The sequence below is a fragment of the Protopterus annectens genome, chromosome 2.part0, assembly GCF_019279795.1.
Source record: "Protopterus annectens isolate FY-2018-M chromosome 2.part0, PAN1.0, whole genome shotgun sequence".
Classification (NCBI taxonomy): domain Eukaryota; kingdom Metazoa; phylum Chordata; order Ceratodontiformes; family Protopteridae; genus Protopterus; species Protopterus annectens.
Window position 1 is genome coordinate 248505376 of NC_056728.1, and position 22316 is coordinate 248527691.

Sequence of the window (22316 nt, forward strand, 5' to 3'; positions counted from 1 at the left end):
GTTATTAAGCAGAGGAAGAATATACATTGCATTTTATGGGGGGTTGCGAGTTTGTAAATCTGACTCCTAAATGAAAGGAAGGTTTGTTAGTTAATATTAATTTGAGGAAGGCTTTAGATTCTGTTGAACATCATGCTTCATTATAGGCTTTGCAGTATTTGCAGTTTGGGAGTGCATATGCATGATTCACTGTTGAAGTTTTAGTCTTTCATCTGACCTCTTATGAACAGTTTGTTTGGATCAATTTCTCTGTTTACTAAAACTATTAGTTTGGGGTGCCCCCTGAGTACCCTATAATTTCTGTTTTGTATAAATTTGTTGAGAAGGACTATGCATTTTCTTGTGCAGCACAGGTGGTGTATGCTTAGGTCTATTAACATTCTGACTGATGTACCTACAGTGATGATACACGAGTTTGATGGTTAGGGAGTAAAAGTGTTGTTTCAGTGGTTGTTAGTGGCTGGTTTTGTTTCTGAATATTTAAAAAGTGCAGATATTGACAGTGGTTAGTTTTTGGCCCAATACTGAATTGTCAGAGAATTCTGTTTTGGAGTTAGGCTTACATTTCAAGAGGTTTCTGGGGTTAGAGGAATGTGGGAAATTTTACAAAAAAATCAAGAAGGTTTACTAGACACTTAAAGCCAATTATTTTATTCTTGTAGAAGTGGTTTTCTAGGATCTTCATGGAGACAGTATTTATGCTTAAGACTTTCTTGCAGAGTATGGCCATTTATGTTGCAGGTATGTACTTTTTAATCAGAATGCTTTGGAAGGCTGATTGTGAAATTCTGTGGTTATTTGGAGATCCCACTTCAGCCTTATTAATAGGTGGGCTTTATACAGTAAGGCTGAAATTGGTGGGTTGTCTTAATGGGTTCTTATTACATGAACGAACGCTAGAAATAGGGCACGCTCATTTGTCGAACCCAAATGCACGAAACCACAGAATATCGAAGGAACGGATCAGTGATTTTTTTCTCAGGGAAAACATCCGCTGGGCTGTTCTACGGGCTTTGCTGTTTTCTTCACTGTGGTGCGATCTCTGAGTTGGTATATTTAAGGTGGGGGTGTGTTGGGGGCCTGTCCACTTTTTTTTTTTTTGGATCAGGAAAAAATTTGCTGATCTGTTCCTTCAAAACTTTGTGGTTTTGTGCATTTGGTTCGATAATACATCTTTCGCTATTTCTAACATTTGATTATATGATATGAACCCGTCTTAATCATAACCCATAGTTTGCTGTTCTTTGTGGCTTAGATTTATATTTCAGACTTTAAGGTTTGCCGTTACCCGGTTAGAGGATTTCCTGGAGTGGCTTTATGGTTATATATGGGATCATACCTCTCAACTGTACTGAATTTCTCATTTTTTTACCAGTTTTGAGGTCCAAATAATGGGGTGCCATGATTCCAGAGTGACACCCCTTAATTTCTGAATTTCTCGGCTTTTAATTTGTTTTCCCGCTTTTGGGCTGACGTCAGAGGCATGCGTGATGACGTCAGCTCTATGAATACCCCGCCAGCCAGGCTGAGGGCTCAAGGGATTTACTGTACTTTGTTTCTGGCCAGCTAAAGTAGAGTGCGAGCCATGCATGCATTTCCCCAGCTGCTCCAGTTAAGAAGAAGGAAGACAAACATTCAATTACCAGGTCCGTTCTGATTCTTTTACTACTTATTTGTGCGAGCCATTATACTCTACATTTCATTCAGTTGGGAACCAGCCGTGCGAGCATTTGATTTGCAGAACTTCTGTGGCAGGTCCGTTCTGCTTTTTTTTTTTTTTTTTTTTACTAGTGAGCAGTGCGAGCTTGCAGAAGTGTATGTTACTTTGAATTAATTAGCTGTTACTCTTCATTTCCAGGTCCTGCAGGCATTTGTAGAAGTGATGTGTGTTACCTTGAATTAGGTGTTAAACTCTGCATTTCCAGCAGAAGAGTATGTGCTGTTAAACTCTGCACTGCAGAACTTGTGTAGCAGATCCGTTATGCTTTTGTACTAGTCAGCCGTTATGTAGCAGGTCCATTCTGCTTTTGTACTGGTGTGTGTGTTTTACTTTAAATTTAAGCTTTTACTAGTGTGCAAGCATTTGATTTGCAGAGAACTGGTGTGTGTGTTTTACTTTGAAATTAAGCTTTTACTAGTGTGCAAGCATTTGATTTGCAGAGAACTGGTATGGTAGGTCCGTTCTGCTTTTTTTTAGTAGTGAGCCATTAAACTCTGCATTTCATTCAAGCTAGATCTTTGCGAGACTGCATTTCCAGCATAAGTGTGTGCGCTGTTAAACTCTGCATTGCAGAACTTGTGTAGCAGGTCCGTTCTGCTTTCGTACTAGTGAGCCATTATGTAGCAGGGTGTGTGTCTGTGTAAAATACCCCACTTAGGTGTGGCTGGTGGTTAGGTTACCCAGGCTCAAACCCTGCACCATAGTTACAGGTGAGCAAGACCCTCAGTTCTCAACCCATATCACCACGTCTAACTGATGGAGTTGTAACTCTCAATTGTACAAATTCACAGAATGTCTGGAATGTTTAGCTCATACTTTGGTCTGTTCCTCTTAAAGGTGTGTCTGTGTCTGTGTCTGTGTCTGTGTCTGTGTCTGTGTCTGTGTCTGTGTCTGTGTCTGTGTCTGTGTCTGTGTCTGTGTCTGTGTGTAAAATGCCCCAATTAGGTATTGCTGGTGGTTGGGGCTACCCAGGCTCAAACCTGTATCTCATAAAATCCTCCAAAGCTAGTTACGAAAATAAAATTGCCAAAGATTCCAAAGACAACCACAAGGCATTCTAGAACTATGTCAACAATCTAAATGGCAATGCTCAGATCTGCTCTCAGCAGAATGGCATTAAATATACTGATCCCAAGGATATTGCCATTATCCTGGCAGATCAATTCGGTGCCAACTTCACCACCTAAACGCCCTATCTCAATACCAGAAGATTGCCAAATTCCAGTAATAAGGGCCACACAGGTAAAAAAACGTACTCTCCAAAGCTAAGAATACAGCATCCATGGGACCAGATTACATCCCGGGCTGTGTATTACATGAACTACAAAATGAACTGGCACCTCACCCAAGTGTCATGTTTAATCATAGCCTCACCTCAGGTTTTGTGCCCACTGAGTGGCACACGGCTACAGTTATTCCACTCCACAGGGGGGGGTCCACCTTGGATCCTAGGAACTACCGCCCCATCAGTCTGACGAGCCTGATCTACAAGGCCATGGAACGTATTATCATGGAACTTAAACAAAGACATTGGCAACCTTCAGACACTGGACCCCACCCAGTTTGGGTTTGTGAAGGGCCGATCTTGTCTCCTGAACCTGACTGACTTCTTTGAATCAATCTCCAGGGCCGTGGATGAGGGTAAGGTGGTCCACACAGCCTATCTGGACCTCACCAAGGCCTTTGACACCATCCCCCACTCTGGAATCATAGATAGACTTACTAAGCTGGGCATTATTCCCTACATCACTTGATGGGTTGCCAACTGGCTTACTGACAGAACCCACACTGTAAAAGTAGCCGACTCCAAATCCAGCTCCAGACAAGTGAAGTACCTCAGGGTTCAGTCCTGGGACCGCTCTTGTTTGGCTTCTACTTCTCTGAAGTACAGGCCAACACTAACGGACTCTGGCTAACAAAGGTCACAGATGACTGCAAACTGGGAGCCATTATTGAATCCCCAAATGATGTGGATACTATACAAAAGGGCCTTACAGAAACAGATGCTTGGTGCCAGAGCCATGGGCTCAAGCTCAATGCCAAGAAATGTATAGTTATTCCCTTTGGGAAAAAACATGTACCCGTGAATTACCACATAGGTGGCAGTACACTAAACACTGAAAGTTAGGGATACAGGTGGTCAGTGATCTCACCTTCGATAACCACATTGCCACAACAGTCAGGAAATTCTTCTATGTGGCACACCTCATCACTAAGGGCTTTTCATTCAGAAAAAAGGAGGTCATTGTCCCACTGTACTCATCCCAAATAAGACCCATTATAGAATACAATGCCCCATTTGGTATGTACCTCTCAAGACATCTGCAACAACTGGAAAGGCCTCAGAAATACCTCACTAAAAAAATCACAGGCCTAAAGCAGATGCTCTATGCTGACCTCCTTAAAATTCTCCAGCTATACTCTGTCGTATATCATCTACTCAGAGGTGATCTTTGCTTAACATACAAGGCCATGTCAAACCCAGAGCTGTTGGACATGCTACACTTAAAGAAATCCCAATCCCTCAGAGCCACACACTCCAGGGATCTAAACCTTGTCATCACAATAAACAAAACATGCTGGAGGGATAGGTTCCTGACCCAGAGACTCCCCAGACTCTGGAATAGACTGCCCATACATGTCAAGCAGAGCGCCTCTTTGGCCCTCTTCAAAAGGAACCTTGACGATTGGATGGGAGAACAAAATTCACCCCGGGGATCACGTCAGTCGCCCTGCTAGACAGACGTCCAGGGAAGTAAATAGTGTGGGAAGAAATAGCCTGGGAATTGTTATGGCTAGGCTTGTATAGGCCCTAGGGCCGATAGCCTAGTACCAACCTATGAACCTATTAGGTACAGAGCAAGACCCTCAGTTATCAACCCATATCACCACTTCTTTGAAGGAGGGTAACTCTCAATTCTACAAATTCTCAGAATGTCTAGAATGTTTAGCTCATACTTTTGTCTGTTCCTCTTAAAATTCAGATGGTGTAGTGGTGTAATGGTAGTGTTGTTGCCTCACAACAAGAGGCTCTCTGCTTTGATTCTTGGCTGAAGTGCCTGCTGTGTGGAGTCAGCATTTCATCCCTGTGTTTGTGTGTGTTTTCGAGGTGCTTTGGTTTCCTCCCATGATACAAAGACATGTGTCTGGAGCCTTTGCTGAAAATTGGGTTTGTTCCAATTTAGACTTTCCTGGTAAACAAATGCTAAATAAAAATAAAATGTGTGGTTTTCTGGCAAATCAGTGAGAACTGAAGTCACTAAATGATAGCCATTTAGTTTCAGTCTTCCTATCTTTCAGGAAACACATGGTAACACAACATTTTATTCCAATTACTTTCTAAGATTATACAAGCAACATTTAAAATGTGTCCCCGGATTTGGGCCTTTGCTCCCCCCAGTACATTTGGCTTTTTCCTGATTTCTTGTGCTGCACAGTTCAGGCAAAGAGAAGTTTAGTGTTGCTTATACAAACTTTGCTTGCATTGTTAGTAGCACAACAGGTAGTATATTTGCTTTTGCTGCAGAAGGCTGTGGGGTTCTACTCCCACAGTATGTAGATGGATTACTGATGCTGTACTGCATTGCACTTTTAAAGAGAGTGGATGCTGCAGTCCTGAGACTGTCCTCCTTTGGCGGAGATACCTAGTAACTATGAACCTGTTTGCCACCCATTCCCTATTGAAATATTACTAGCCTATTATTTTTTAATGTAACATAAGCAATTTATTCTTCAAGGACAGCAAGTACTTTACTTGTAGATGAAACAATGAAATATAAAAGTTGTTTGCTAGCAGCAACCTCTTCATTAGTTACAGATCTCTTTAATGTGGAATTATTTAAATGACTTTTACTTCTGCAGAGATTATGATATTTACTGATACTGGTGGACTGTAGAAGCTTAAGTAGACTTTTATGATGGAAATGTTCTGTAGTGGGCAGTCAATATTGGTTCATGCATTTTCTTTCATTGCTTACTGGAAAAATGTTCAAAACAATAAATTTAAAATGCGCTCCAACAAGTGCGCTGTATTATGCAAGGAATATAATTTAATACAGTCAGGAAGGTGCATCACAGAACACATGTATGTTTCATGTGCAAGGGGCCTATGATTTGAAAACAGCCCGATGGAAATCTTTATCCACTACTGGCCAGATGCATTTCCTTTGAATGTGGGTTTCAATGCTGTTTTAATGAATGCGAGTTTCAAGGGCAGATAAGTTTTAATGCCAAGTCTATTTTCATTGTGAGACTATATTGCATCATTTAGCAGGTGTCTTAATGCTTCCGCTATAAAATGTAAAATAAAAGTTTTAAATGAAACCCATATTATCATTGTAGAAATAAAGCAGTATGCACATGACAGTGTTTATGGTAAATGGGGTGAAATAGCCAAGTAATGGGATACTGGAATGACTGCAGGGGGACTCTGGGGTGACATTTTGGTTATCTGTTCTTCAGTTTGCATTTGAAAGTTGGTATCCCACAATTCCGTTGGAGTGGGTGGGGGTTACATAATTATGTATGTAAATTTTATGTTGATTAGCATACAGATTTGTACTTATTTTTCATGGGCCTTTGTCCAGATTTTTGATGTTTCCAGGTTGAGAAGTATGTATGTGATATGTGGGAACAGAGGAAAAGGTGGAGTGTGCTGTGTTGGAACTGAAGAGTAACATGTTACTGTACAAAGCTTCATACTTGCAGTGCAATGACACTGTTTTGTAATATACGATTTCAGCAAAAACACTCTTTTTTGACAAATAAAGTGGGATCTTTTTCATTCACTTGAGCCTTCACTAAGTGGGATCTTGGTTTAATGTATCACATAAAGTTCAGATGCTTTTCTGAGTGGGTTCATATTATATGATTGAATGCTAGAAATAGCGAATGATCTATTATCGAACCCAAATGCTTGAAACCACAAACTTTGATAATATAAAATAGTATCCTGAGCAGATTTGAGTCAGACAGTAGCCTAGGCCACATTCACAAGCAAATCCTTTAACTTGTTATAGTTTCCTCTGGTAAAGTTTAATGGCTAGGAAGGATGATTTATGAACAAGTTTGATTTTATGCCGAGATTAAACATAATGGTATCATGATCTACATAGAGGATGGAACAACATGATAGGAAGGTAGAATGATCTTAGGTTTGTCAGTATGGTTCCCAAGGATACAGCTACTCCTACTTAGAGTTAGTTTTAAAATGTTTTGATTAATATTAATTAATATTTGGGCATATTTACATATTTATTTGATGTTAACTAGATTATGGAGTCATAGTTTGGAGCAGTCAATATTTGGGTAGTTAAAAATCCATCTTATTCCAATTTATTGACAAATTTTCATCTTTGTGAATTCTGAGTTTTTGATATTGGGAGACATTTTACAACAGACACAGCGTGAGCAGCTGCTGGTACATTTTCAGTGTTTTTCCCCCTTTTCCACTCTGTAGTGTGTTGGGGGATGGAGAGGGGGCAAAGACACACAGAAAAAAATATTTTTCTGTGTTTTTTGAGTTATCCTTTTAAATAATGAAGAAATCAATAAATCATTACTCATACTATCACGATACTAACAAACACAGGTTTACTACACTCTCCACAACATGCAGTTTCAATGATTTCTACATCCTGGAGTTTAGCCATGAGATCTTCATCTTCTGCACAGGACCTAACATATGGTCAGTTCTTGTAATAGCAGATTCAGTACCACTGAAGTTTTAGTGTGCAAGAAGTTTCTAGTCTGGAGTTGTTTTCTTGGCACCTGGCTTTTAGGTGTGCAATCACACTACCACTTACACAAATGGATTGAAAACAGTGAAACAGTGTATATACCCTAGAATTTGTAACAATAAATATGTCAGCATTCTCCAAACTTAGGGAAACTTACAAATCACACATTTTCTTGTTGAGATTATTAGAATTTATGAACGTCACCTTCAGCTTGGATTAATTTGGGTATTTTTTCAGACTTGTATTTTTCCCTCTCAAGTCCTCTACAAATAAAAAGAAAATTCTCGGGTTTTGTATTTTTGCTGGAAGAAAGAGGTGCTGAGTGCTATGGCTAGTTATATATCCTGCTCCAAGGTGACAAGCATTGAAGCCCTATCTATGAGCACCATGTTTATGGCCACTGACTGACTGCTAAAATTTTGTAGTACAAGGATTTTTACTAAGCAGGTATACCTTCTCATGCTTGAGATGCTCAATATTTTCATCATATTTATTTATACATTTAATTTTGTTTAACAGGGTAGGGCACTGATCATGTATGACCATTTACAGGCTAAAACAGGGAAACATACAAAAATCCCATCAACAGGGAGTCATATATGAGCACAAACCCTAAGGTTCCTGGACTTTATTAATACAAATGCTCTAGAACAGACAGTCTGCACACCCACAAAGGGCTCAAATATCCTAGACCTAGAACTCCCCAGCATGGGGGTCTCTGCACAAACCCCTGTGTGTTGCTCTCCCTAGTAAGGTCTGATCATAAATTAGTCTCGTTCGAAATAATGATCAGAATTCACCCCTCAAGGAGCAAAAAGGATGAAACATTATTCCAAATCAAACTATAGCCTCCTAAGCGATGGCATAAATAGTTTCAAGGCCCCTGCTACCACTGCTAACAATGACTCCTATACAGAGGTGTACACAAATGTCCTGTTTAAACACGTATACAAATGTATAGACTCAGCTGTACCTGAATGGATCAAAACAAGGGCCTCTCAAAAAAACAAGATGGACATCTAGCATAAATAGGTTATACAACAAGAGGAAAAAACTAATGTCCAAGAGCAAGAAGGAACCGACTCAACAGAAGATGGACACCTTCTACAGCTTGAACAAGCAAATTAGATATCTTGTGAAGTCCTCTAAAGCCAATAATGAAGCTAAACTAGCATCACTAGCTAAGAATAATTACAAGGCATTCTTTAGTCAAATCAGAAATCTAAAAGGGAAGGCCCAGCTTTGTGCCAAACTAGTAGTGGATGGTACCACTCCTACTGACCATGAGGACATCGCCAACCTGCTAGCAGAGAGATTTGAGGCAAACTTCACCCCCCCACCAGACATACCCCAAAGCATACCTGTCACCAGTCCTCTACCCAATATATTCAAAGAGCAGGTCATTACCATACTCTCCATGGCCAAAAACACAGCCTCTATGGGACTGGATAACAACCCATGCTGCTTATTAAATAGTCTAAAACAGGGCCTAGCAGAACCACTCTGCACTCTCTTCAACCACAGTCCAAGTACTGGCTTAGTCCCAGCAGAGGGGAAAACAGCAACAATAATTCCCTTGCAGCAAGGGGGTCCATCAACTGACCCTGGGAACTATAGACCCATAAGTCTTACCAGCCTTATCTGCAAGGCCATGGAGAGAATCATCATGGATCTTATCAACAAAGACATAGATGACCTTCAAACTCTTGACACATCCCAATTTGGTTTTGTTAAGGGTAGACCATGTTTAGTAAACCTGGTGGACGTCTTTGAGAATGTCACCAAAGCCCTGGATGAAGGGAAAACAGTGCATACAGACTAGCTTGACTTGGCCAAATCTTTTGACATTATCCCCCACTCAGGCATCATTGAGAAACTCACCCAGCTGGGAATTAATCCATATGTCACTTGATGGGTAGCCAACTGGCTCACTGACAGAACACATACACTCAAAGTTGGGGATTCCACCTCTATCAGCAGACCAGTTACCAGTGGTGTACCACAAGGATTTGTGCTGGGCCCCCTACTGTTTGGAATGTATTTCTCAGAAGTCCAGGTGAAGACAGATGGCCTGCAGCTTACCAAGTTTGCCAATGACTGCAAACTGGGTGCAATCATTAAGTCTCCAAATATGTTGACATACTACAAAAAGGGCTTACACAGACAAATGATTGGTGCCAAAGCCATGGAATTAAACAAATGCAAAAAAAAATGTGTTATCATCCCTTTCGGCAAAGGGGAAGTCCCTGCAAATTAAAATATTAACAGTACCCCTCCTCAGCTCAAACCCTGTGGTGAGAAATTTGGGAACACAGGTTGATAGCAACCTTAACTTCAATCACCATGTGTCCACAGTGGTAAGGAAGGCCTTCTATGTTGCACATCCCATAAGTAAGGGCATCTCATCCAGAGGTGAGGATTTTATAACTTCCCTGTCCTAATCCCTCATCAGACCACTAATAGAGTACAATGCTCCTTTCTGTATGTACCTCACCAGACACCTGGAGCAGCTGCACATGACCAAAATGGGCAGAATGAAGGCCCTGTCACTGTACTCTGTATTTTATAGGTGACTTGCACCTGGCCTTCAGAGCAGTCTCAGACCCTGCCCTAATGGAAATGCTGCACATCTGCAAGTCAGATGGGATAATCTTCACTCTCTCTCTAGGGATCTTAACCTAGCCTGTGACATTAACAGAACATGCTGGAGAGACAGATATGTCTCCCAGAGACTGCCACTCCTCTGGAACAAAGTCCCAAGTCATGTAAAATAGAGCATCTTCAATGACCCTATTTAAGCGCAAGTTACACAACTGGATGGGAGACTGTAAATTTATCCTGGGGATGTCGCCTACGTCCCTCTTGGATAAGGGCAGTCAGTGCTGATCATAGACTGGTGCTGCAAATATAGACCATACAACTTGGTCAAGAAGGAAACAAGGCTATAACATGGCTAGGCTTATACAGACCATAGGGCCAATAGCCTAGTAACCTCCTATGAACAACAGTAATGCAAGATCAAAGGTATAACTAAATTATACAGTCTAGTGACATAACATAGATGTACGTCTTGCTCCATAATTACAATGAAAGAACAGTATCTCTCAACACTCTTTGGAACAATGATCATGTTAAAACTGCCCCTTAATTCGTTTTCAAGTTATTTGCGATAGCCCTGATTTTGTCCACAAGTAGACAAACACAGTAGAAAATTCTCCACAGACTTTACCGAGGCATGTGTCTCTTTAATGCACAAAGAGGTAACCAACAACTAGGAATTTTTGAAGTTTACCATGTCAAAGTGTCAACATCACATGCTTTCAGTCCTTGGCTTGGCTCACTTTTAACAAGTGTTGTTTAGTTATCATAGACTCTTCCTTACTCCAAACATCAATATTGTACATGTTTGGTATACTGGGGTATGTGAGAGGTCCGTGAAATGTGTTGTATGAATGGAGGTTTGTTTTTGTTTTTTTTTTTTTTGAGTTTACAGATTCCTGTGGTGCAGGTAATACTTTTGTTATTCTTTAGAATTTCTGCAAAGTGTAGACATTTGTGCGTGATTACATGATAGGGCTGCTTCTAAAAGTTTTGCCTCAATATTCTTTGGTTTCATCAGTAAAAAGTATACTTTCTGTGAACATGACAGACTATTTTTTATTACATTTTTGAAAATTAGCTCACATATGAAGCAAACAATAACACTTGGAGGACATGCAGACCTGACACAGGAAGCACCTTAGCCAGCAAGTAAACCAAATCACCAAATGCTGAGAGGTAAACACCCCATAAGTGTGAAAAAGTTGTTCATATGCCTTATCTTTAATATGGTCAAAACATAAACACACACACAGTAAATGTTACTCAGCAACACAGTAGAATTTTATATATACGTGTGTCTGTATACTAGACACACACACAGGAAATGTGATAAACTGTTTTTCGTCATTACCTGGAATAGTTCATGTAGCTGTGATAATGACATCTACTGCATGAAAATGTTCAACCAAGCTATGCAAAAAAAAAAAAAAAAAAATTAAAATCATAGCACAAGAGAACAGGAGACTATTGTTCTTGTTGAAACCTTTTTTTGTTGTTGAGATCCTGGTCTCTAAATGTATGGAATAAAATGTATTACTTCCTGTACGTTTTTTTTCTTTGATTACACATTTCTTAAAGAACAAAATGCACAGCTTTAAGTGTAGGTTTTTGTGGGTTCATGCATTAATCTGTAAGCAATAAGGTATGAAAGTGTTCAAAGCACAGATGTCTCCACACTCACAGGTGTATTGCCTTATATGTTTCTGGCAGTGTACAAGTGGTGCACATTGTACAGGTAATATTGCAGTCCTCGGCATTCAGAAGGGGTGTGTGTGTGTGCGCATTGTATTTGTACAGATTATTACCACACTCCCAGGGATATTGACCTACATGCCCCTGTAAGTATAACAATTCACACTTTGGCTTATTAATCTTTTAACAACATGAACAACTGTATGTATTTCCCCATACACAATGCCATTCAATTATCAATATGCACAGTAAAGTGCCCACTCAAATTATTTAGTCTCACCCACCCTCCCTGTTTTTGTTTTTGTGTTAATCAGTGGCCTTGAAACTGCCCGCCCCTCTTGTAAATTTGTGTTTGGATACTCCTCCTGGGCCCATCTCATTTGCTCACTCAACTGAGTGCAGTGAGATCATATTCTGATTTCAGGCACTCCTACTGTGTACAAAGAGAGCATCTGGGAAACAGAAAAAAAAAAAATTAAGCTCGTTTCCTGCCTTTCCTGTTAAGTGGTACAGACTATTTGTAGGCTTCTGAGCCCCCAAGCCCTTATGTGATGGAGGGAAGCCTTCTAGCTTAGTTTTTTTTTCTTATAACTAGCCAGTTTTCTAGTTTCAGCACTCAAATCTGTTTCTTTGATCTCAGCACTTGTTCAGAAAAAAAAATTTCATCTGCTTTTACTGTACTTGTGTTTCTACCTACTTTATTTTACTTTTGCATCATCTTAAAAGTACTCAATTGTATTTATTACTGCTTGGTGTAACTCATTCTAAGCCTTTTGGTTTAAACACTTGGGCTTCGGACCAGTTGTTTTGCACTGAGAGGGTTTATGGTCTGCACTGTAGTGGCAGAACAGGTAGCTTACATCCTTCTAGGTTGGGAACTGCTGATTGAGGGCTCAGTGTCTGTTATTCTAAAAGTGTATTAATTCTGGTTTAAGCACTTGGGCTTTCAGGCCAATTATTTTACATTAAGAGAGTTCATGGTCTGCACTCTTGTGGGAGGAGAGGCTGGACTCTGCCCTTCTGAGCTGGGAATTTCTGGTTAAAGGCTTGTAGTGCATGCATATCTGAGCTGCTTCTTACTGAAGTTGGTGCGCCTTGTTTGCTGTGGCATAGACTGGATTCGGGCCTGCTGGATCTAGCTTTGTTTGTGTAACTTGAGCACTAATCCAGGCATTCTCTAAAGTATTCAATTGTATCGATTAAAGTGTAGCTATCATTCTAAGTCTTTTGGATTAAGCACTTGGGCTTCAGACCAGTTGTTTTTTGTGGCATGCACTGTGGTGGCAGGACAGGTAGCTTTCATTCTTCTAAGTTGGGAACTGCTGACTGAGAGCCCAGTGTCCGTTATTCTTAAAGTGTATTAGTTCTGGTTTAAGCACTTGGGCTTCAGGCCAGTTATTTTACATTAAGAAGGTTCGTGGTCTGCACTCTTGTGGGAGAAGAGGCTGGACTCTGCCCTTCTGAGCTGGGAATTTCTGGTTAAAGGTTTATAGTGCCTGAATATTTGAACTATATCTTACTGAAATTGGTACACCTTGTTTGCCGTAGCATAGACTAGATCCAGGCCTGGTGAATCTAGCTTTGTTTATATGCTTGTTGTTGGTTTGCTTGTTATTTCCCTGGAACGCTAATTCCACCTAATACGCGGCTTCTCAGCACTTCTGTGGATCACTAGTGATATTTGCATTGCTTACTGTACTTCTTTCCTTGTTTCACTTGAAAGAAACTTACTGTTTGTTGTTTTTGCATTTAAGTTACCTGTAACACATTGCACTTAAGTTACCTGGCACTTGCTCACTAAAGCAATTATATAAGTCAGCACTAAAAATTAAAAGCACTACACCCTCACTCCCCAATGGCCCTCGTTTTCAATTATTAAGGAATTCCCAATATTATTCTAGCATGTCCAAAGGTCAGTTGTCAATCTCCTCTCCGGTCCAGCTGGTGAATCTGGGAATCTTGAGGCAATGTTACAACTGCCTTATGTACACAGACAACCCTCTCCTCCTCCCAACAAATGTGAGAGATGCAACCATATAGCCAAACTGGAGGCTAAGCTCTCTCAACTCAGTACTGGCATAACCAGTCAGGAGGAGAAGGAAACCACACTCACTACAATTCCAGTCTCACATACACCTTCCACGACAGCAAACCAAACACATAATCACACAAAAACATACTCAGAGGCTCTAAATAAAGATCTGCCTAAGCAGCAGAGACCTCCAAAGCAGACACCCAAGCAACCGCTACCCCAAAACAAAACACGTGCAACACATATCTCACAAAGCCAGTGTGCCAAACAGTCACAGTCCTTAAGACTAAACACCACACCTGATACACTTGTAATAGGTGACTCTATCGTCAGGCACTCGGACGTCCCGCACACCAGGCTGAACAAGGAGAGGGTCATGGTGAGCAGCCTGTTGGGCGCTAGGATCTGCCACATAACACAAACAGTCAGGTCACTCCAAGGCAAGTACAAATATGACTCAGTCATTGTCCATGCTGGTGTGAATGACCTGAGACGTACCTCCCTGGACTACATGAAAAGAGACATAAAGGAGGTCTCTGAGCATGTAGCCCAGGCCGGTATGACCCTGACCTTGAGTAGCATCTTACCCTCACCAAGAATGATGCCACAATATGAAGACAAGATGATCAATTTCAACAATTGGCTTAAGTACTGGTGTCATTCAAAGCGGATCCAATACCTGTCAGCTTGGGATGATATGCTCGACAAGGCACGATGCTTCTCTAGGGACGGCTTGCACCGGTCACCCCTGGTTTTGGATATTGGCAAAGGCTCTTGCTACCCCCATAGTGCCTTTTTTAGGCAAGGCTCAAAAGACAAACCCACCTCCATAGGTATCACAAGGGATAAGAAACTAAGAGTAATGCTACTCAACGCCAGAAGTCTAAACCTCAAGATGCACGCACTCGAAACTCTCCTTAGCATAGAGAACATCAATATCTGTGCAGTAACAGAAACCTGGTTCAGGGCTCCCGAGAGCACCCCAGCACTACCAGGTTATACCTCATACCATGCTTTTCGGCCCCAAAACTTGGACCAAACCACAAAAGGAGGTGGAGTATCGATATTCATCAAAGGTACACACACCTCCAGGTTGGTGGCAAAGCACGAAGCATCAGAGACTATCCATGTGCAACTAACAGTGAGTAAAACTGCCTTCCAGTTTACAGCCTGCTACAGACCACCATCCCAAATCCAGGAAACCCCACCTCGGCCTTACTGAGAACACTGGAAAATATGAAGGTCTCTCCAAACTGCTACAGACCACCATCCCAAACCCAGGAACCCCACTCGGCCTTCCTGAGAACACTGGAAAATATGAAGGTCTCTCCAAACACCATTATATTGGGCGACTTCAACTACCCAAACATAGACTGGGAAAATTACTCTAGCTCCAACACCTTAGCCCAAAGGTTCCTAGAATTTATAAACTCAAATGCTATGGATCAACTTGTTACCACTCCCACAAGAGGGGAAAACATACTGGACCTGATCATCACCAACATGGGGACTCTATGCTCCAGACCAGAAGTGTATCCCTCACTGGTAAGATCAGACCATAAACTAATCTCACTGGATATTCACATCCCGACCCAACTCCCTGCCCAGAAAACCACAGTGAAAAACTTCTCTAAAGCAAATTTCACACTCCTCAAAACCGAGGTGGAATCCTTCAAAGCCCCCGGGCTTGTGGAAAATACGGCCCAGACCGCAGAATCCTTAATAAACACATTCTATAAACACCTTCAGGAATGCATGGATCATGCGATCCCAAATAAAACCAAGACCCAATCCTCCAAAGGCAGACGTCCTGTCTGGTGGACCCCAGCCATAAACAAACTATACAATAGAAGGAGGAAGCTACTAAATGATAGAGCAAAATCCCAAAAAGGGAAGGCATCACTGATCAGTATTAGCAAAAACCTATGGGCACTCATAAAATTGTCTAAGGCCAGCTTCGAGAGAAAAATTGCACAGGACACTAAGGATAATCACAAGGCTTTCTTTAGTTATGTTAGGAACCTTGGTGGTAATTCCCAGATATGCTCAGAATTAGTCCAAAATGACAAAAAATACACTGAACCCACAAACATTGCCAACATCCTAGCTGACAGGTTCAGCACAAACTTCTCCCCCCCCACCAAAAGGGCAAATATCTATCCCAGCAGAGTGCTGCCCCCCTGACATCTCAGATGCTCAAGTAAGAGCCGCCCTCTCCAAAGCAAAAAAAAACACAGCATCAATGGGACCAGACGGTGGCCTGGGCTGCGTCCTACATGAACTCCAAGAGCTAAACCCAAACATAAAACTACTGTTCAATCTCAGCCTTACTACAGGATATGTGCCCAAAGAGTGGCGTACAGCAACAGTGGTCCCTCTCCATAAAGGTGGTGCCTCAACGGATCCTGGAAACTACCGCCCCATAAGCCTGACTAGCTTGGTCTGCAAAGCTATGGAAAGGATCATCATGGACCTCATAAATAAAGATATTGGGGACCTACAGACACTGGATCCTACCCAGTTCGGCTTTGTTAAGGGCAGATCCTGCCTCTTAAACCTGTTTGATTTCTTTGAAACAGTCACCAAGGCCATTGACGAGGGGAAGGTGGTCCACACAGCCTACCTGGACCTTGCAAAAGCCTTCGATACAATACCCCACTCGGGCATTATAGATAAGCTCACCAGCTTAAATATAAACCCCTATGTCACTAGATGGATTGCAAACTGGCTCAAGGACAGAACCCACATGGTTATAATTGCTGGAGCCATGTCAGACTCCAAACCAGTTACAAGTGGTGTCCCACAAGGCTCAGTCCTGGGACCTCTCTTGTTCGGTATATATTTCTCGGAGGTACAGGCCAACACGGAAGGACTGTGGCTGACCAAGTTCACAGATGACTGCAAACTGGGTGCCATAATTGACTCTCCAGCCGACACAAGCATCCTCCAAAAGGACCTCATAGAAACAGACAACTGGTGCCAGAGCCATGGCCTCAAGCTAAATGCCAAAAAGTGTACAGTCATCCCCTTTGGCAAAAACAAAGTGCCCACAAATTACCACATAGGTGGTAATCCATTAAGTACAGAAGAAGTAATTAGGGACCTGGGGACCCAAGTTGATAGCAATCTCTCATTTGACAACCACGTGGCCAAAGTGGTTAGAAAAACATTTTATATAGCCCACCTAATCATGAAGGGATTCACATCTAGATCAGGGGAGGTTATCGTGCCGCTTTACTCATCCCTCATCAGGCCCATAATTGAGTACAATGTCCCTTTTGGGATGTACCTTACCAGACACCTGCAGCAACTGGAAAGACCCCAAAAGTACCTCACCAAGAGGATCAAAGGGCTCAAACAGATGCCATATGCTGCCAGGTTAAAGAAACTCCAGCTCTACTCAGTGGCATACCGCCTGTTCAGAGGCGATCTGTGCCTGATATATAAAGCCATGTCCAACCCGGAATTAATGGACATGCTGCACCTCAAAAAATCCAAATCCCATCGAGCTACGCGCTCGAGACACTTCAACCTCAGCACTGAAATAAATAGGACATGCTGGAGGGACAGAGTCATAACCCAGAGGCTCCCTTCACTCTGGAATAAAATCCCAATCCAGGTTAGGCAGAGTCCCTCATTGACTCTCTTCAAGAGGAATCTTGATGAGTGGATGGGAGATCATAGGTTTACCCCGGGTATCACTTCTGTGTCACTGTTAGACAGAGGCACAGTATACTAACCTCGAAAAAGGGCATAACAAAATTAATTTAAAATAGGTGGCAAAAGCCAAACACACTCTGGCTAGGCTTATAAATGCCCTAGGGCAGATAGCCTAGTATGAACCTATGAACCTATTATAACTGACAAGTAAAACTCAATAATCAACATGAATGACTTTGGACATGTAACAGTGTAACTTCAGTAACAGGTTTATAACAAATTTCTATGTCAATTTAATCTCTACAAATCATATTGAAGGACAGTACTACTGTTTGGTTATATGCAGCTGTTTTTTTTTTTGTGGCTGTGGGTAGGCTGTTGTAAAGCCCTTTGTAGACACAGGCCCCGACTACTTTAATTGCACTCCTGCAGTTCTTATCATATGTTTGCTATACTTGCAGTGTGTGTGTTGGAACTATTTCTGGGGAGAGGATATACTTCCCAGTGCATAGAATTATGGAGATGTGCAGACACTGTGAGGGAGATTATGCTGTACCTTGGGTACATGCACTTTCTGTGCTTTATGCCATATAAATGGTTATGTAATCCATGCAGAAAGGCTAAGGATGGTGCTTTTGTCAGCAACAGATGCTTAGGACACAAACACAGAATAGGTCTGTGTAGCGGGTTACCACACTCTGCAGCTGAAATACTCAATTTTTATCACTGAACGAGGATTGTGCCTATAGCTTAGCTACCTTACACAGTTGTTTGTTTCTACACTCATTATCCCTATTCATCCCTGTCTATATAGGTAGTTATACTATCTGCTTACATGTATAACCTTATATAGACAAAGTCCTGCCATGTGGAAGGTCAGCCACTGTCACTCAGCACACAGATGATAGCTGATAAAAGGAGGTTTGTAGCAGGCCATTGCCTGATGTCAGCTGTGAGCTGGACATGCTATCTATAGGCACAGTGTACTACAACTATAGGAGCAGTGCTTATAGGTATGCATGTGTGTGTGTTACAGACCACTTACAGCACACAGACCAGCCGGTTGTATGAAACTGTGTGTATAGAACGTACTGATGTGCTTATACTCACAAACACTATTCTTTCCTTTTACAGCATGATGCCTGCAAAACACAGGCTAAAATCTTGCTCTGTTCATGCTCAAAACCAGGATAAACTATGTCCCTAAATGTGAATAAGTATCTTTTCATTTCTCATAGCTCCTTACTCTCCCTTCTTCACTTACTGCCTTACTTCTATCAAATTCTCTTCCATGACTTTCTTTCTAAATATACCATAAGCCTGTTTTTCCCTCACTTCATATTGTAATTCCTGTTTGTATTACACTAATTAGCTTTAATTTCTATACAAACTGTCTGAAATTTCTCTAAATATTAACTGATTGTCATATAACTTATAAAAAGTTCAACAGCTGAATCCTACACTAAGACACTGTACGAGCACATCCACTCATGCATGAATCGTGCCATCCCAAATAGAACCAAGATGCTCTCATCCAAAAAAAGGAAGCCAATCTGGTGGCCCCCTGCCATAAACAAACTTTACGACAAAAGGAAGAAACTGTTGCAGAAAACAGGAAAATCCCAGGATGCAAAAAACCTCCTTACCAGCCTCAGTAAAAAACTGAGATCCTTCATAAAATCCTTCAAAGCTAGTTACGAAAATAAAATTGCCAAAGATTCCAAAGACAACCACAAGGCATTCTATGTCGAGAATCGAAATGGCAATGCTCAGATCTGCTCTGAGCTAAAACAGAATGGCATTAAATATACTGATCCCAAGGATATTGGCAATATCCTGGCAGATCGATTCAGTGCCAACTTCACCCCTCTCTCAACTCCTAAATGGCCCATCTCAATACCGGAAGATTGCCAAATTCCAGTAATAACAGCCACATAGGTAAAAAACGCATTCTCCAAAGCTAAGAATACTGCATCCATGGGACCAGATGACATCCCGGGCTGTGTACTACATGAACTACACTATGAACTGGCACCTCACCTAAGTGTCACCTCAGGTTTCGTGTCCACTGAGTGGCACAGAGCTACAGTTATCCCACTCCACAAGCGGGGATCCACCTTGGATCCTGGAAACTACCGTCCCATCAGTCTGACAAGCCTTATCTGCAAGGCCATGGAGTGTATTATCATGGAACTTATAAACAAAGACATTGGCAACCTTCAAACACTGGACCCCACCCAGTTTGGGTTTGTGAAGGGACGATCTTGTCTCCTGAACCTGATTGACTTCTTCGAATCAGTCTACAGAGCCATGGACAAGGGTAAGGTGGTCCACACAGCCTATCTAGACCTTGCCAAGGCCTTTGACACCATCCCCCACTCTGGAATCATAGACAAACTTACTAAGCTGGGCATTAATCCCTACGTCATCCAATGGGTTGCTTACTGATAGAACCCACATTGTAAAGTAGCAGACTCCAAATCCAGTTCCAAACAAGTGGAGTACCTCAGGGTTCAGTCCTGGGACCGCTCTTGTTTGGCATCTACTTCTCTGAAGTACAGGCCAACACTAAGGGACTCTGGATAACAAAGTCCTCAGATGACTGCAAACTGGGAGCCATTATTGAATCCCCAAATGATGTGGATACTCTACAAAAGGGCCTTACAGAAACAGATGCTTGGTGCCAGAGCCATGGGCTCAAGCTCAATGCCAAGAAATGTATAGTTATCCCCTTTGGGAAAAACATGTACTCATGAATTACCATATAGGTGGCAGTACACTAAACACCGAAAGTGTGATAAGAGACTTAGGGACACAGGTGGACAGTGGTCTTACCTTCGATAACCACATTGCCACAAGAGTCAGGAAATCCTTCTGTATGGCACACCTCATCACTAAGGGCTTTTCATCCAGAAAAAAGGAGGTCATTGTCCCACTGTACTCATCCCTCATTACACCCATTATAGAATACAATGCCCTGTTTGGTATGTATCTCTCGAGACATCTGCAACAACTGGAAATCCTGCAGAAATACCTCACTAAAAGAATCACAGGCCTAAAGCAGATGCCCTACGCTGACCGCCTTAAAAAACTCCAGTTATACTCTGTCGCATATCTTCTACTCAGAGGCGATCTCTGCTTAACATACAAGGCCATGTCAAACCCAGAGCTGTTGGACATGCTACACAAAGAAATCCCAATCCCTCAGAGCCACACACTCCAGGGATCTAAACCTTGTCATCACAATAAAACAAAACATGCTGGAGGGATAGGTTACTGACCCAGAGACTCCCCAGACTCTGGAATAGATTGCCCATACATGTCAAGCAGAGTTCCTCTTTGGCCCGCTTCAAAAGGAACCTTGACGATTGGATGGGAGAAAGGAAATTCACCCCGGGGATCACGTCAGTCGCCCTGCTAGACAGGGGTCCAGTGAAGTAAATAGTGTGGGAAGAAACAGCCAGAGAATTGTTATGGCTAGGCTTGTATAGGCCCTAGGGCTGATAGGTTCATAGGTTGGTACTAGGCTATTTAAATTGCAGGTGTTTTTTAGGTTGGTACTAGGCTATTTAAATTGCAGGTGTTTTTGTTTTATTTTTGAAGACTGTAAAATTATTCTTCTTAAAATGTTTTGTAATAATTTGGAGTTTTTCTCCCTGGGCCTCCACTGAAAAAGGGCTTCTACCCAGTTAGACTTTCCTGGTAATCGAATATCAATCAATCAGTCAATAAATAAATAGTGGTAGTAGTAAAGTAGACTGTTCAGTCTGAGCTGTGAAGCACACAGGGAGGCTTGAAGTGAGATTGTTCCATCAGACAGAGGGCTTATTATGGACTTGGTTGTTTGTTATTAATCTGTGCTTCAGCTCCTTTTGTTGTGCTTTTACGTTAAGTTTAAGGATCATCCAACTTGTGGCAAAATGCACTTAACTGGTCCTCTGTGAGTTGAGAAGCATTCCAGGAATCTTAAAAGTGTTGTTGTTTACTGGCTAGAGGGTATGGGAGTTAGTTTTCAGCTTTTATTGGACTGCTATAAAATTAGGTGCTTTTTCACAGAACTGCTCACTGCAGTACCCTGTATAGTAGCAAACCTATAAAACTAGTGCTGAGGACTTTAACCTGCAACACAGAAAGGCTTTGTGTGTAGCTAAGTTTAGGATCATAACACTATTTAACATCTAATGTTAATCCTAGACACCACTCAGGTAACCCCTGTAAAAAACAACCAAAATCATAATAGCCCAACCCTGATGCGGGTCCTGGCAACATGGATTTGCAATTTTCTAATATTTCTGTTCCAGCTTGGTAGATATGGGGATCCTGAGACAATGTAGCAATTTTCACACGTACTCCAACAACCTTTTAACCTTTAAAGAAACCAACACAGTATGCAACAGATTTACATACATAACTTCCTTGTTGGCAAAAATCTCACTTGCATACAAGGTTGTCAATAACACACACACACACTACATCCTTCACACATACTGCTCAGAGCACACACATACTTTCTTATGCTGAGGCATTTAATAGAAACCACTCCATACCTAAAAGACTTCTTAAGCTGTCAAACGGTAGCACCTATACTCAGCAACCACTAAAGCACAAACCAAAAGCAACACCTAATACCATATACAAGCCTACACCCAATGATCTGATCTACCAAGAACAAAGCCCAGCAGGCAAGGAAATACTTTACCTTGTACTCTTATCACAAGGGATTCTATTCTACAACACACAGATGCCCCTCTCACCATGCCGGACAAGAAGATAATGGCTAGTTGCCTATCTGGAGCAAGGATCCGTCATATCATGCTGTCACTCAGTTCACTGCACCACGGGTACCAATATAATTCTATCATAGTCCTTGTGG

At 41.7% G+C, this 22316-nt stretch overlaps 1 protein-coding gene across 2 annotated transcripts in view; it reads right to left on the reverse strand.

The window, feature by feature from the left end:
- The window catches only part of LOC122793050, a 529275-nt gene that overhangs the window by 229298 nt on the left and 277661 nt on the right, over window positions 1-22316 (reverse strand). The window contains exon 1 of one of the 2 annotated variants that reach the window (XM_044060724.1): window positions 11411-11471. The exons of the other annotated variant lie outside the window; for it this stretch is intronic. The gene's annotated coding sequence lies outside the window, so the exon portion shown is untranslated. Of the gene's footprint in view, window positions 1-11410; window positions 11472-22316 lie in introns of those variants that run through there. 2 annotated transcript variants of the gene reach the window in all.